Genomic DNA, 12,935 nt, shown 5'->3' with positions numbered 1-12,935 from the left:
GAGTTACTGAAGTCATGGTATTATTTACATTACCGTAGCAAGCAAGTGAAACCTTATTGACTGAGACAGAAAGTGATTTTTATACACTGTTTAAAATCTGTTGCTTTTTGTTGATGTTGGCATTGATAATACCTACCTACCACAAACACCTTCCAAATACTTGGGAGAAAAGAAGTCATTTTAAAGATCCAACATCTTTAATTAACAACTGAGAGAGTTCCCAATGAATTTCCCTGAGAAGTTCACCCGCAAAACCAGGGAAGACCAGACCAGACATTCCTGATATTGCCAGCATAAAATGCAGAGAGAATTTATTCTGTTAATAAAACCTTTAGGCCTTGCTCATACAGTATAAAGAGGTACAAACCTGACTTTGTATTTAATTTACAGGTCCCCTTTGAAAAATCTAGTCATGCCTTGGCACCAGGGCCAGCTCCAAGCACCAGAAAGCACGTGCCTGGGGCGGCACATTATAATGGGCAGCATTCCAGCTAATCTTGGGGTGGCACATTCCGGCTGCCCTGCCATGGTTCTTTTTTTTTTTTGCTTTGGCAGCCCGGTCCACAGCTCCAGAGCCCCCGGCCGGCTCCCCACGCTCCACCAGTTCCAGCCCAGCCCTGCAGGGGCACGGACCCCGGCCTTGGGGGGCAGGAACTAGCGATCCCTGCTGCTCACTGTGCCGCTGGGCTCCCCGGGACGTGCCACTCCCCACCGCCTGCACTGGCCTCCACCTCCCATGCTGCTCTGAGCCCAGCCCAACTGAGCCACTTTTAAAGGAGCAGCTGAGCCAGCACCTCCTGCAGCCCCCGGAGCCTCCGCCTGCCCAGCTGGGAGAGGCACCCCAAGGCCGGAGCGGGGAGTCCCTCTCGCCCGGCTGTGAGGTGCCGCCCTTCACGCCCTTGCGAGCCACCTTGACCACCCTCCACGCGCTCCCTGCGACTGCCTTTTTTTTTGCTTGGGGCGGCAAAAAAGCTAGAGCCGGCCCTGCTTGGCAGCCACGATAGCAGAATCACTGTGGTTTCCCTGTCTGGGGAAGGGGGCAGGAAGAGGGAGGGGAATGCAGAGGGGCTGCACACGTCCTACAGAACAGATCTGATCCTGCACCACTAAACTCAATTGGCCATTGACATGAGTGGACACAGGTGCAGGCACAGCAATTGCCCAGCTCAGAAGGCGACCCCTGTATGGCCTTGCAGAGGGTGCACAGAGGGAGGTTCGGGCACTATGGATCTTCCAGGACAGCATGGCGGCAGAGAGTCTCTTCACCCATGGGTTTAAAGTCTCCATGGAGCAGCTCCACAGCTGCTACTCAGGTTGGGTAGTTGGTTCTTGGATTTGACTCTTAATGAGGGTCTAATTATTTTCCAGAGACAAACAAGCATGTAATAACTAATGTAAATTATACACTTATTAACCCTATAAGTGTATGTCACCTTCATAAATGTAGCTCTGGGGTAAGTGCATGGTTATGTCTGAGTTGCATTTTCAACAAGTCATGTGAACACTAAATCATGGAACAGTTATTAGCCCAATCCTGTAATATACTGAGCACCTTCAATCCCCAGTTGATGTCAGTGAAAGGAAGGGATGCTCAGCATTGTATAGGATGGGTCCTAATTTGGCACTATGCATGTGCTTTAACATAATTCACATGAAATCATTGGAGCAACTCATTTGCTTAAATCTAGGCATGTGTATAACTAACTTGCTGAGCCAGGGCCTAGGTCGGCAGCAAGGGACTCCTCTGGTGTAAGGGGATTCTCCAGAGTGTGCAGAGCTGGCACACACAGCCACCTGCTCCCCACCCTTCAGGTGTAAGGAGAGAAAGACTATGCAGCAGGAGAGGGGAGGAAGTGGGGAGTGTAAAGATGCTCACTCACTGCCAGTGTGAGGGTATGACATTGCAGGGGTTTTCATGTCTGGTGTCCCTGTAGGCCGTCTGTCTTTGCACACCATGCAGCCCACCAGTTGAGAAGCAGCTAATCCAAACACCTTCCAAGGTAACAAAATGTTCAGGTACAGCTGAAAGTCCCAAAGAATCAACCTATCCTCTGGGCCCTGTGCACAACACTTTCCTGGGGTTCCACTGCCTTTCCCTAGCTCTGGTCTCCAGCATGGTCCTACCAACCCAGGTCTGCCTGAGGCCTCTGGCCTCCAACAGTTTCTGGCACGTCAGGTCTTCACAGGAGCAAGCCAGTGAACATGCTCCCTCACTCCGGCATCTCACCCAGTCCCAGAAAGAACTCTCTCACTTATTTCTAAGACCCAGGTATCTGCTGAATTATCACCTGATCCTTCTTTAGTCCGACCCTCTCTGGCTGACAAGTAACTATATAATTACCGCTTCGGAGCAGTGAATATGCCTAACTGGCCTTTAACCCTTGATCGTGTGTAAAAGACAGACCTGAACTAGCTCTGATTGACCTAGTGTGCTTAAAACAGAGGATAGCCCTGGTGGCAGGAACAATTGGGGGGGGCTAGCTGCCCCGAGTACGTAACCGGTCATACCCATAGGCTTGCATAACCGCAGCTACACTCTATTTTTAGCACACTAGCGCAGTCAGAGGTAGCACAGGTATTTTTTCTCAAGCTGGGAATTTATACCTTCCCGCTCTAGGGTAGACATGCCCTTAGACTACCTGTCCCCCATCTCCCTCAAATGCTGCACCAAATGCAGCTCAGCTGGGCCTGGCATTTAGAAGCCTTGGGCTGAACTGCCAAATACTCATTCAAGTACCAGATCATAGTGTGGCCAGCCCATTTAAAGATAAATACATCTTATTCCCAACACCAGCCCGGTCTATAAGGGGATCACTCCTTTTTTTTATTCTTGTTCTATTCATTTTTTGTAACATAATGGAAGAATGCATAAGTGAAGAAAGGTACCTGAAAGCTCCTGTTCATTGAAATGGGAAGGGACTGATATACTCAAAGTATATCTTACTCACACTGGGAAAACTTGCTCACACAAAGCAATTGAAATTACTGGACAACTCCTGTGAATAAGTGCTCAGCAGCCTAAATACGGGCTGCATAATCAACCACACTCATTTTAAATAGCACTATAAATTTTCCCTCAGCTAGAATGACAAAGAAAGTCCTTATTAGTTTAACAGGATGGAAGAGACCCTGTTAGGCCATCTAAATAACTACACCTCCTCCCCTTCATAGAGAACTATAGCAGGGTGCTTACCCCGCTTCTGCCTGGAAGGGCTTGGGATAGCCCAGGGAGCAGGCAGCTTGAAGGCTGAGCTGACTGGGGGGAAGTGGCTGCAGCTGGGGCCAAGCCCCAAACAGCCTCAGCAGGCCCTATAAAGGCAGGGAGCCAAGAGCTCAGGCTAGAGTCTCTCTTTGCATTCAGAGAGAGAAGGGCCTGGCTGCAGGGAGTTAGACATAGGGTACCTGTAGTGGAGCAGGGCTGGGGAAAAGCTGGGGAGCTCCAGCCTGGAAAGCCCCAGGCTGTGGCCTAGCATTGGGCTAGAAGGTACTGGAGGTTGCAGAGGCTAGCCTAGGGCTAGGCCAAGGTAGCAGGTCCAAACCCAACCTTGCCGATGATGAGTAGCCTATACTGCAATCTGCCCCAGAGAGTGGGGGCTAGTTGGGGACTGGCAGTGGCCTTATCTTGAGGCAAGGTAGGGATAGTGGGTGGGGGTTCCCCAGGGAGGGGAGACCCAGATCTGTGGGGTATTTCCAGGGGGGCAGCATCCTAGTGATAGGGGCACTGGGTCCTGGGAGGGCCATGGGGGCCAGTACAGAAGAGGATAGGCAAATCACTGGCCTGCAGAGGATGCTCCAGAGGCTGGATTGAGCTGATTCCCTGGAGTAACCAGCAGGAGGTGCTGCAGGGGTGAGGCCGGACCCTCTTACAAGAACCCTGAAAAATCTGCAACAGGGGATGGAAAGTGCCAGATAAATTGGCATCAGTGCCTAGACTAATGTTATTTTTATATATGCCCCTGATATTTGGGGTAGGGTGAACAGGCCAATCCCTTGGAAGGACCTACTAAACTCCAAGTTTTTAAGATTAGGAAAATTGAAGCTTTATTACACATCTTATGAATTCTTTGGAACTTCACTTCAAACAGTATTTAGTCAAAAGCAATGATCAGATGGATTCAACAGTTTGAAAAAGACCTAGCCAAAATTCTGCAAACTCAATTTTTTTAAACCTATCCCATGATCTCCTAATTTTTTTGCGTTAATAACGCCACCTTTCATTTGATTATCTCAAACACCTCACCAACTCTCATAGAATCATAGACTTTAAGGTCAGAAGGGACCATTATGATCATCTAGTCTGACCTCCTGCACAATGCAGGCCACAGAATCTCACCCACCCACTCCTGTATCAAACCTGTGTCTGAGCCATTGAAGTCCTCAAATCATGGTTTAAAGACTTCAAGGTGCAGAGAATCTTCCAGCAAGTGACCCATGCCCCACGCTGCAGAGGAAGGCGAAAACCCCCCCCCCCCCCGGGCTTCTGCCAATCTGCCCTGGAGGAAAATTCTTTCCCCACCCCAAATATGGCGATCAGCTAAACCCTGAGCATGTGGGCAAGACTCACCAGCCAGACACCCAGGAAAGAATTCTCTGTAGTAACTCAGATCCCTCCCCATCTAACATCCCATCACAAGCCATTGGGCATATTTACCACTAGTAATCAACGACAAATTAATTGCCAAAATTAGGCTATCCCATTATACCATCCCCTCCATAAACGTACCAAGGTTAGTCTTGAAGCCAGATATGTCGTTTGCCCCCACTACTCCCCCTGGAAGGCTGTTCCAGAACTTCACTCCTCTGATGGTTAGAAACCTTCGTCTAATTTCAAGTCTAAACTTCCAGATAGCCAGTTGATATCCTAACTTGACTGGTTGATTTTGCTTAATGGTGGTACATACAAATATTTGGTTTCAGGCAAGTGGGTTTGGATCCCCACAACTCCTGAGTTTCACTGTGGGTTTCAGGTAACCTCAATCCAAATTAATGAATTTCACTTAGCTTCATACATTGAAATGATGTGAAAATACAAATTTCGCACAATTTTGACGAGAAAAGAAAATTACCAAGGATCATGTGAAATTATCAAGGTTCACTCTAATCTAGACCAATATTTATTGGAAAGGTCCTGAATCTTAGCAGAACTTCTAGCAAAACTAGTCTGAATTTTAAATATTAAACAAAACCTGTTGAGTTTCACCATTTTAATTACCATAAATTTGTCTCAGACTTATCCTCCAAACTGCATTTAATCTATTTTATCCCTCCACAGATTCCTACATAGTTCCCAAAGAAATTTGGCCTGACTTCAAAATATAACTTCCAATTCAGTGGGTAATTGGAATTTACCTAACTGACTGCAAATGGGCTAAATAGACATGGAAGAGCTATCATTTGAACCTTGAGCTAATTTGTAAGCATGACACTGCACCCACATTTTGAATTACAGCCGGTCATAATTTGTCATTCCAAAAGAAAAAAAATCTTTAAACAAAATTAGTTTTTAAAAACAAGCTCCAGTTTTTCAATATTGAAAACTGACAAGTTCTGTTGTTGAAAACCAGAACCAGACATTCAGTTTTTCTTCCAAAAACCAGTGCATTTCCATAATTTTTAATTAAAAAAAAAAAAAAAAAAAGACTAATTTCAGTCAAAAATGTTGATGAAAAATACTTACCATTTTCCAACTGTTTTCTAATTTCAATATACTTTTAAAAACCATGCCCAAGATTGAGGAAAATTGAAAGGTGACCTTATGCCACTTAAGAATAATGGCCTTGATCCTAAGTATATCTGTCTCATCTGCCACTCACTCACAGGTCACTAATGATCATTCTATGTTGCAGTGATAAAGCCCCTAAGCTTCTCTTCAGTATAATTTCTGATTTTGTGGTGGATTTCCTCAAAAAGTGTCTTGATTCACCTTTGAGTCATCTTCTATTTACCTTGAGAAATGTGAAATCCCAAACCCATATGAGATTAGCAGCAAGCACAAAGATTTCCTGGGGGAGCAGAAGTACTCTCATTTGGGATGGCTGTTCCTTGCACCCCTCCACTAACTACTTATGGAATTTGTGGCTTTTTTTTTTTTTTTTTTAAGAGCCAACATTCAAATGTAAAAGCCTCTTTGTTACACAAATTGTGAATTTTGAAGTGCATTGCTGCTTCCTGAATGTTAATTAAACTGGCAATGACACTGAGTGTGATTTCACACAAGTACTGTATTTTTAGAAAGTTATATGGAACCTATAGTATTTCTTCTGTCTTCTCTTGCAGAAACTAACAGCAGCAAATGCCTCCTAGACAAGGAACTGTTTTTCTGATGAATATGAAAACTTCCACCTTCCATATATAAACATTTAAAGTAGTGAGTACATGTCCATCTGCCTTTTCTCTCTGATCGCACTCAAACAAACAAAATAAAACATTTTTGGTCAATCGCTGTCTGTTTTAAAATAGAACAATATCCCCAAAATGTAATTTGTCAAGAGTAATTGTTTTAATGTGCATCAACACATATTGTCTGGCTGTTTGCTGGCCACACCCCCATCTGAATACTTTGTGTGTGTCCGTCCATGAACTCAATCCTGCAAGGTGCTCAGCCCGCTTTTCCTGATACTGCAAAGCACATGCTTATCTTTCCGCACTAGAGATGCCACCAGACTCACTAATGTGCTTAAACACTTGTTGACTTTAGGTCAGACTGCTCAGAGCCTGGTAGGGCTGAGCCCTATAGGACTAGAATGACCAAATCACTTTTTCACTAATCCCCCTCCCCTGACGAAAAGGGGTCACATGTTATCTGTGCCATAAAACAAAACAAATGGATACCTTCTTTCTTTTCATCACCAAAGATAGACTACAGGAAACGCTTCACATATAGATCACGTACTCTGTCGTCTTCCTAACAAGTACAAACCATTTAATCAGCAAGTTAAAGGATCAAGTAACTGAAGCAAATTTATCAAAGCAAAGGCACAGAAATTTCAATTAATTGTGGTTGGCATCATACGAATTGCTCCTTTTCTGAAATACATGTTAAAAACTATCTTCAAAGGGACTATTCAACAGTTTCATTTATACATTTCTATAATTGTAGCCCCCAGACTTATCTCTCAAAACCTTCTTTATTTTCCATTCAAAAAGGAAGGTTGTAGAGCTTTTATTTTCTGAAGTGCAACACAGTTCCTATCTTGAAGCTTATGTTGATAGAATAAGAACCAGGGCAAGTCCAGTAAACAGTACAAAGAACCTAGTTTTGTGTTTAATTTTTTTTCTTCACTTGCTAAGAATGACACTTATAGGTTAATATGAATATATGGATTCAGAAAACAGTATATTATATAAAATACCTCATTTTTATCAGCGACAACCTGCTACCCCATGCAAATGTAAATCTTAAAGCATTCACTTTTATTAGAAGAAAATAATCTTGCTTTCAAAGCAGGCAGGCCACAGTAGCCCAAAATAATCTGTGTGTGATGGAAAATGCTTCAGCATTAAGTTGCTAGTTATTCCACGCATGTGTACAATATGTATTAAATGCATAAATATTTCTTACTGTTTTATACATGCTCTTTTACTATGTTGTACACCAACATGGCGTTTAGGAAAGCTTTTGCGTGTCTCCGTTGTTCATTTAATATGATACACACCGAAGCACTGTGCCAAAAATCAAATACTGAATGAACTGAGATGGTTAGACACTCATCTGTCTGGCTTTCCATGCACTACATAAAATTTCCAAAGTGTATTTATAAGACGGAGTGGCTGAGAGGGGCTTCTCTTTCATATTTTCTGAGCTAATAATGTTGCTGATTGGTTACAAGTTTAAAATTTTCAATGCCTGATACTTTAAGAACTGTAAGTAAAAGCCATCCTGTTTAGTAGTGATAAATGTTCCCTTCCAAATTCCAATAATAACTGAGCTTAGTTACAGCAATTTCCACTAAAAAAACAAAACAAAGCAAAACAAACCTTTTGATGATGTTTAGACACACATCATTTTTAAGACTTAGAAATAAAGACTTGGATTAAAGCCAGTCACTCGAATGTGGAGCTATCCATTCCAATAAGATCTTTTATAGTTATCACTATGCGCTTGTCACCAAGATCTACGAGTCTTCTCTCATTTCTTTACCATTGAAAAATAAAATGATTTTCAGTATTTAGCCTGTTTCTATTAGATGTTATGCTTTTGTACAAGATATTATTTAACTTGCTCTTCTAAATAAATCTATAGAAGTCTTAACCTCAAAATCAAAATGCCCATTTTATCTCCTCTTCGGTTGGAATATACACTTCTCTTCCTCAGTGACTGAGCTCCCAAAGTTTCCTGTTCCACATTGAATCATAAGTCATTAAAGAATCTCTTAATTGTTATAGTGGAAAAGGGATTTTTTTTTAAACCATAACCCATTATAATACGTATTCATACTGTGATGAGTGTGCTCATTCAGCATAAAACTAGTCTGAAGGGAAACTGAAATTTATTCAACAGATTCTAATAATTATATCTGAGTACAAAGATTAATGGCCCGATTTTTCAGGCCCAGCATAACAAGGCTTTCACTACAGAATTATGACATTTCTATGTATAAATGCCCATTGTGCTTGCAATTTGCTCATGCAAAAGAGAGGTGGTTCGGTCTTTAAAATCTATTAATTATCCAAAATATAACAAACAAGAGTACGTTAAAGGCATCTCGACAGTGTGGTGATATAGCTTAGGATGCACAGGTCGCAGATTCCATTTGAGTATGTGAAACAGAAGACTTAAAATTTATTGTAAGGAAAATTTTCATTAGGAATTTGCCATGATACACAAATGAGAACGCTGTGGGGCCTGAGCGAAAGAAGCTCACCACTGCCTTCTGCTAATGAAAGGAGAGAAGAGAGCTGTTTAAGAGCTGCATGCGTCTGCTGGAGAGCAAAAAGAGATTGACTGAGTGGGCCAGGCCTCATTTGTACTTCAGTTTTGTGACAGTTTGGGGCATCTTGGTTAAAATTCAGTTATGTTTTGAGTTTGGGGGCCATGAAATGCAGTTGACCTTGTTGGGAAATACAAGGACAAAACATCAACAGCAAATGAGCCTGGGGTCAGCTGGCAGAGACTGCTGTCAGGTGCCGTTGGTTAAGGAAGCCCAGACACAGCAGCTCGGGGGGCGGATTCCTGTCTGTGAGTTGGATTCTCTCTCTAGTGATGAGGATTCTGCCAATGGTCATAAATACCACTGATTCCTCCCTGGAAGCCAAGCATGCTGGCCAGTGCAGAATGGTGGCAGCTTTGAGACCATAGTGGCAGCTTGGTGGCCATGAGTGGCACAGAGCATCACTAGCAGTAGCTTTCAGGCTGCAGGCTGCTCAGGGTGGTGGTGGTGATTTCAAGGAGATGGCCGGCTTAGAGCGTTGGTGGTGTCAAGAGGACAGGTGGCTCAGAACAGTGGCAGAACTAGGCAGCTAGGGCTGAAGCCACACAGGGAGAGAGAGAGAAGCAGCCTACCCCGGGACTCTCGTGTGGGCTGCCCTACCCAACAATTAAAACTGAAATCACCCCTGCAAGGGTGGGTAGTAGAAAACCCCACAGCAACCCAGGCAGCACTGAAACCTGGGGCTTCTCCAACCGAGCATAGCTAACCATGAGTGGGGAGCAGGGGAGGAGGGAAGTGGCCAGAACACATGGGCCACTCTCAGTGGCCAAAAGAGGACTGAGGTTGGGACAGCATGGGGGAAAAGGGAGTCTAACATCATAGAATTTGTTAGTTGCTGGTCTTCCCAAATTCATGCTACTGTTTTCCGTCTTCTCTCACTACCCACCCTCCAAAAAATAAATTCTCTTTGTTGTAACCCATGATTCAATGTTTGCACAGGGAAAGGAATTGCCCATCAGGGTGCCCAGGATGGTGTGTACAGTTTCCCAGGTTTCTTGAGCCAGTGCTAGTTAAGTCTGTAAGGAAACCCCTAGAACATTGAACTCGGCTGTTTTCACTACTAGCAACAGCTGGCCAAAGGGTTACACAAAGAGTAGCCATGTGTTTTCAGCCTCTGCATCAATTTCAAATTAATGAAAATAAAGAGGGGAAAAAAGAGTAATGTCTCCATGAAAACACAGTGTTTACCTTACATCATGTTTTCCCCTTATATCTAAATAGCTCTCTGCTTCCTGAACCCGGTTCTGTATCATCAGACTGGATCTCTGGTTGCGCTATATCATTAAAAGAGAAGCTTCCATTGAGATACCATTCCCAGCTATGCCAACAGGGAATTAGTAAACAGAATTTCTAAGAGCTATTTTGTATATTCATATATAGTAGATAGTGTAACTGACTCCACTGCAGGGAGTGGCTGTGATACACCAGTCTCTAGGTGTCTAGTAGCATTCTGGGTGACCCACCCTCAACAGGTCCCAATCCAGCCCTTAAGAGTATGTCTACACTTTGAGCTGGAGGTGGAAGTTCCAGCTCAAGCAGACATTGCATGCTAGAGAGTGTAGCTGTGGTGGTGGTGTGAGTAGCTAACCACCCGAGTACATACCCATCTGAGATGGTAGGCAAGTACTCAGGATGGCTAGCCCCTCCTGCTGCTCTCACTGTTACAGCTATACTGCTATTCTTAGCATCCTACTTTGATCAGCGCTGGAGCTGGTATTTCTCTTCCAGGCAGAATTTACACCTCCATCTCAAAGTGCAGCTATACCCTGTACTCCTCAAGCTAGAATGTATATCTCCAGCTCAGTGTAGAGACATATCTTATAAATAATCCAGTAGAGATGTCTGACAGTGGGGCTTCTCAGTGCCAAGGATATGGCCAGCCCTCTTAATTAAGTGTAATTCAGCAAATGTTTGGTGTAGCAGAAATTCAAGCTGGTTCTTCAGATTTAACAGCAGGGCAAATGTACTTGTTCCACTTTTGTAGCTCACCACACCCCCTCAACTCAGCAATATGTAGAGTGGTGTCCATTAGCAGAAACATCTTTCTGGCATAGATTGCTGGATCTTCTCTAAAGGACTGGAAAGATACTCTTTTCCATTCTGGTACCTTTAGAACTGCTTTGTTCTCCAAATGATGTCCAGCATGGCTAATATTTCTTGGCCAATTCTGTCCAGTATCTAGGAATGCACTGCTTGAACACTTGTCACATGCATTCACAGGAGCAGAACCACATCATCATAGACGTACTCTATGTCTTCCACTCAGTTTGGCAGAAGAGAGAGGAGCTGGCTTCACCAAATGTGTGAAGGTAGCATACAGTACCAGAAACACAGCAAGGCAGCTCCCAGAGTGTTTCCTGCAAAGCACAGGAGTCTGGGATGCCACCCCTGAAATGGTAGTGCTGCCATTGCATACCAAAAGGGGAAGTGCGGATGTGGATATATGCCTGTGCCCATTGTATATCCATGGCCAACACATGTGGATACTCGGTGAAGGATATATATGCCAGCAGTACATGGACAAGTACCTGGGGATGCATAGCCGTGTAGATGTAACCTAAGGGTGCAGTGGCTTCTTCCACAACCACATGCAGAAGAGAAGAAGGTTCTCTCCTTCAGTTTCAAGAGAGCAAGGGGAGGGGCATCTGACTAGTACGGTAGCCTGGCCATGATGGCTCCAAGCTCCACAGCTGGCTAGTTTGTATGATGCAATCAGCAGCATGCAGTAGCCAAGAGACATACTGCTTCAGCTTAATATAGAAGCAAAGTGCACCTGGCAGTATTGTCTTATCCTGCCCTGAGCCTTCCTACTCTGTATAGCTGCTATAAGGAAAGTATACCACAAGGAAAATCCTGTTTTCGTCTTAGTGTAAGGGAAGTAACAGCAAAACAATGCCAGGTGTGCATCCTACACAAAAAGTGTAGCTTTTTACAGTTGCAGGGTGGAGCACAGTAGGCTGGCACAAAGTGCTTCTGGGTGCTGTTTGCTTCTCTTTTAATCAGGAGCACAGCAGGTGTGGTTTGTGTATGCCAACCAGCTTTTTAGAAACTATCATTTGCAGTAACACACCTGTCTATACGACCGAGTTAGATCGACATAAGACAGCTTGTGAGCAGAGGGCTTGGAGGGTGATGATCAATGACAAAATGCACAGGGATAGTGAGGATAAGAGAAACAAGCGGCAAGAAAGGAAAGCGCTGCTCAGGGAACATGCTGCAGTCTCTGACTGAACTTCAGGATGAACGTATCTGTGCTCGCCGCCCCCTGCAGCCTAGACAGAACTGCATTCTGTGACTTCTCTACACTTCCCACACCACCACATTCCACATAGCTTCCAGGGCTGCAGCGGGAGAGTACATAAAATGAAAGCTTCACGTATACCTAATACATTCAACTGTGAGAGCCTCATTGGTATATGTTCTTGTGAATTCCCTGTTCCTTCCCCTTTAAAAACACTTTTCCCTATATGTATGAAGTTTATTTCAGCTTTAAATAGGTAGGTTTGCATGGGTGTGGAATACAAGTCTCTTTTTGGAAAGTTAATTCATCTTTAGTGGTCTCTAATATATGGTGGCTGCATCCAACATTCAAAGATAGTAATAGATGCATTTGCATTCTTATATTAGTTCACATACAGCACTCATTACAAGGTTCATAGCATGGTGCAAAAACAATACCAAGCACAGTACACTACAGCAAAACACATTACTCTGGCTCATTGTTAAAATGTTCCTTCAAAGCCTCCCTGAGCTGAATAGCTCCCCACTGAGCAATTCTTATCACCCCCATATCTGGCTGCTCAAAATCAGTGGACAGCTAATACACCGCTGTGCTCCACCCCGTGGAAACTTCTCCCCCTTTGTTTCACAGATATTATGAAGTGCACACCAAGCTGCTATGACCATGGGAATATTTTCTTCACTGAGGTCTAATCTTGTGATTAGACAGCACCAGCAAACCTTCAAACAGCCAAAGGCACCTTCAACAATCATTCTGCACCTGCT

General features: G+C 43.9%; 1 long non-coding RNA gene across 1 annotated transcript in view; it reads left to right on the top strand.

The window, feature by feature from the left end:
• The window catches only part of LOC135976618 (uncharacterized), a 56,157-nt gene extending 47,990 nt beyond the window's left edge, over nucleotides 1-8,167 (top strand). Inside the window, exon 4 of the long non-coding RNA XR_010593918.1 lies at nucleotides 6,277-8,167. This is a non-coding gene — a long non-coding RNA (uncharacterized LOC135976618). The remainder of the gene's footprint in view (nucleotides 1-6,276) is intronic.
• The last annotated feature ends 4,768 nt before the right edge of the window (nucleotides 8,168-12,935 follow it).

This window comes from Chrysemys picta, chromosome 1 (assembly GCF_011386835.1).
Source record: "Chrysemys picta bellii isolate R12L10 chromosome 1, ASM1138683v2, whole genome shotgun sequence".
NCBI classification, from domain to species: domain Eukaryota; kingdom Metazoa; phylum Chordata; order Testudines; family Emydidae; genus Chrysemys; species Chrysemys picta.
Note: the sequence above shows the minus strand (reverse complement) of the source record. Positions and strands in the feature narration are given on the sequence as shown.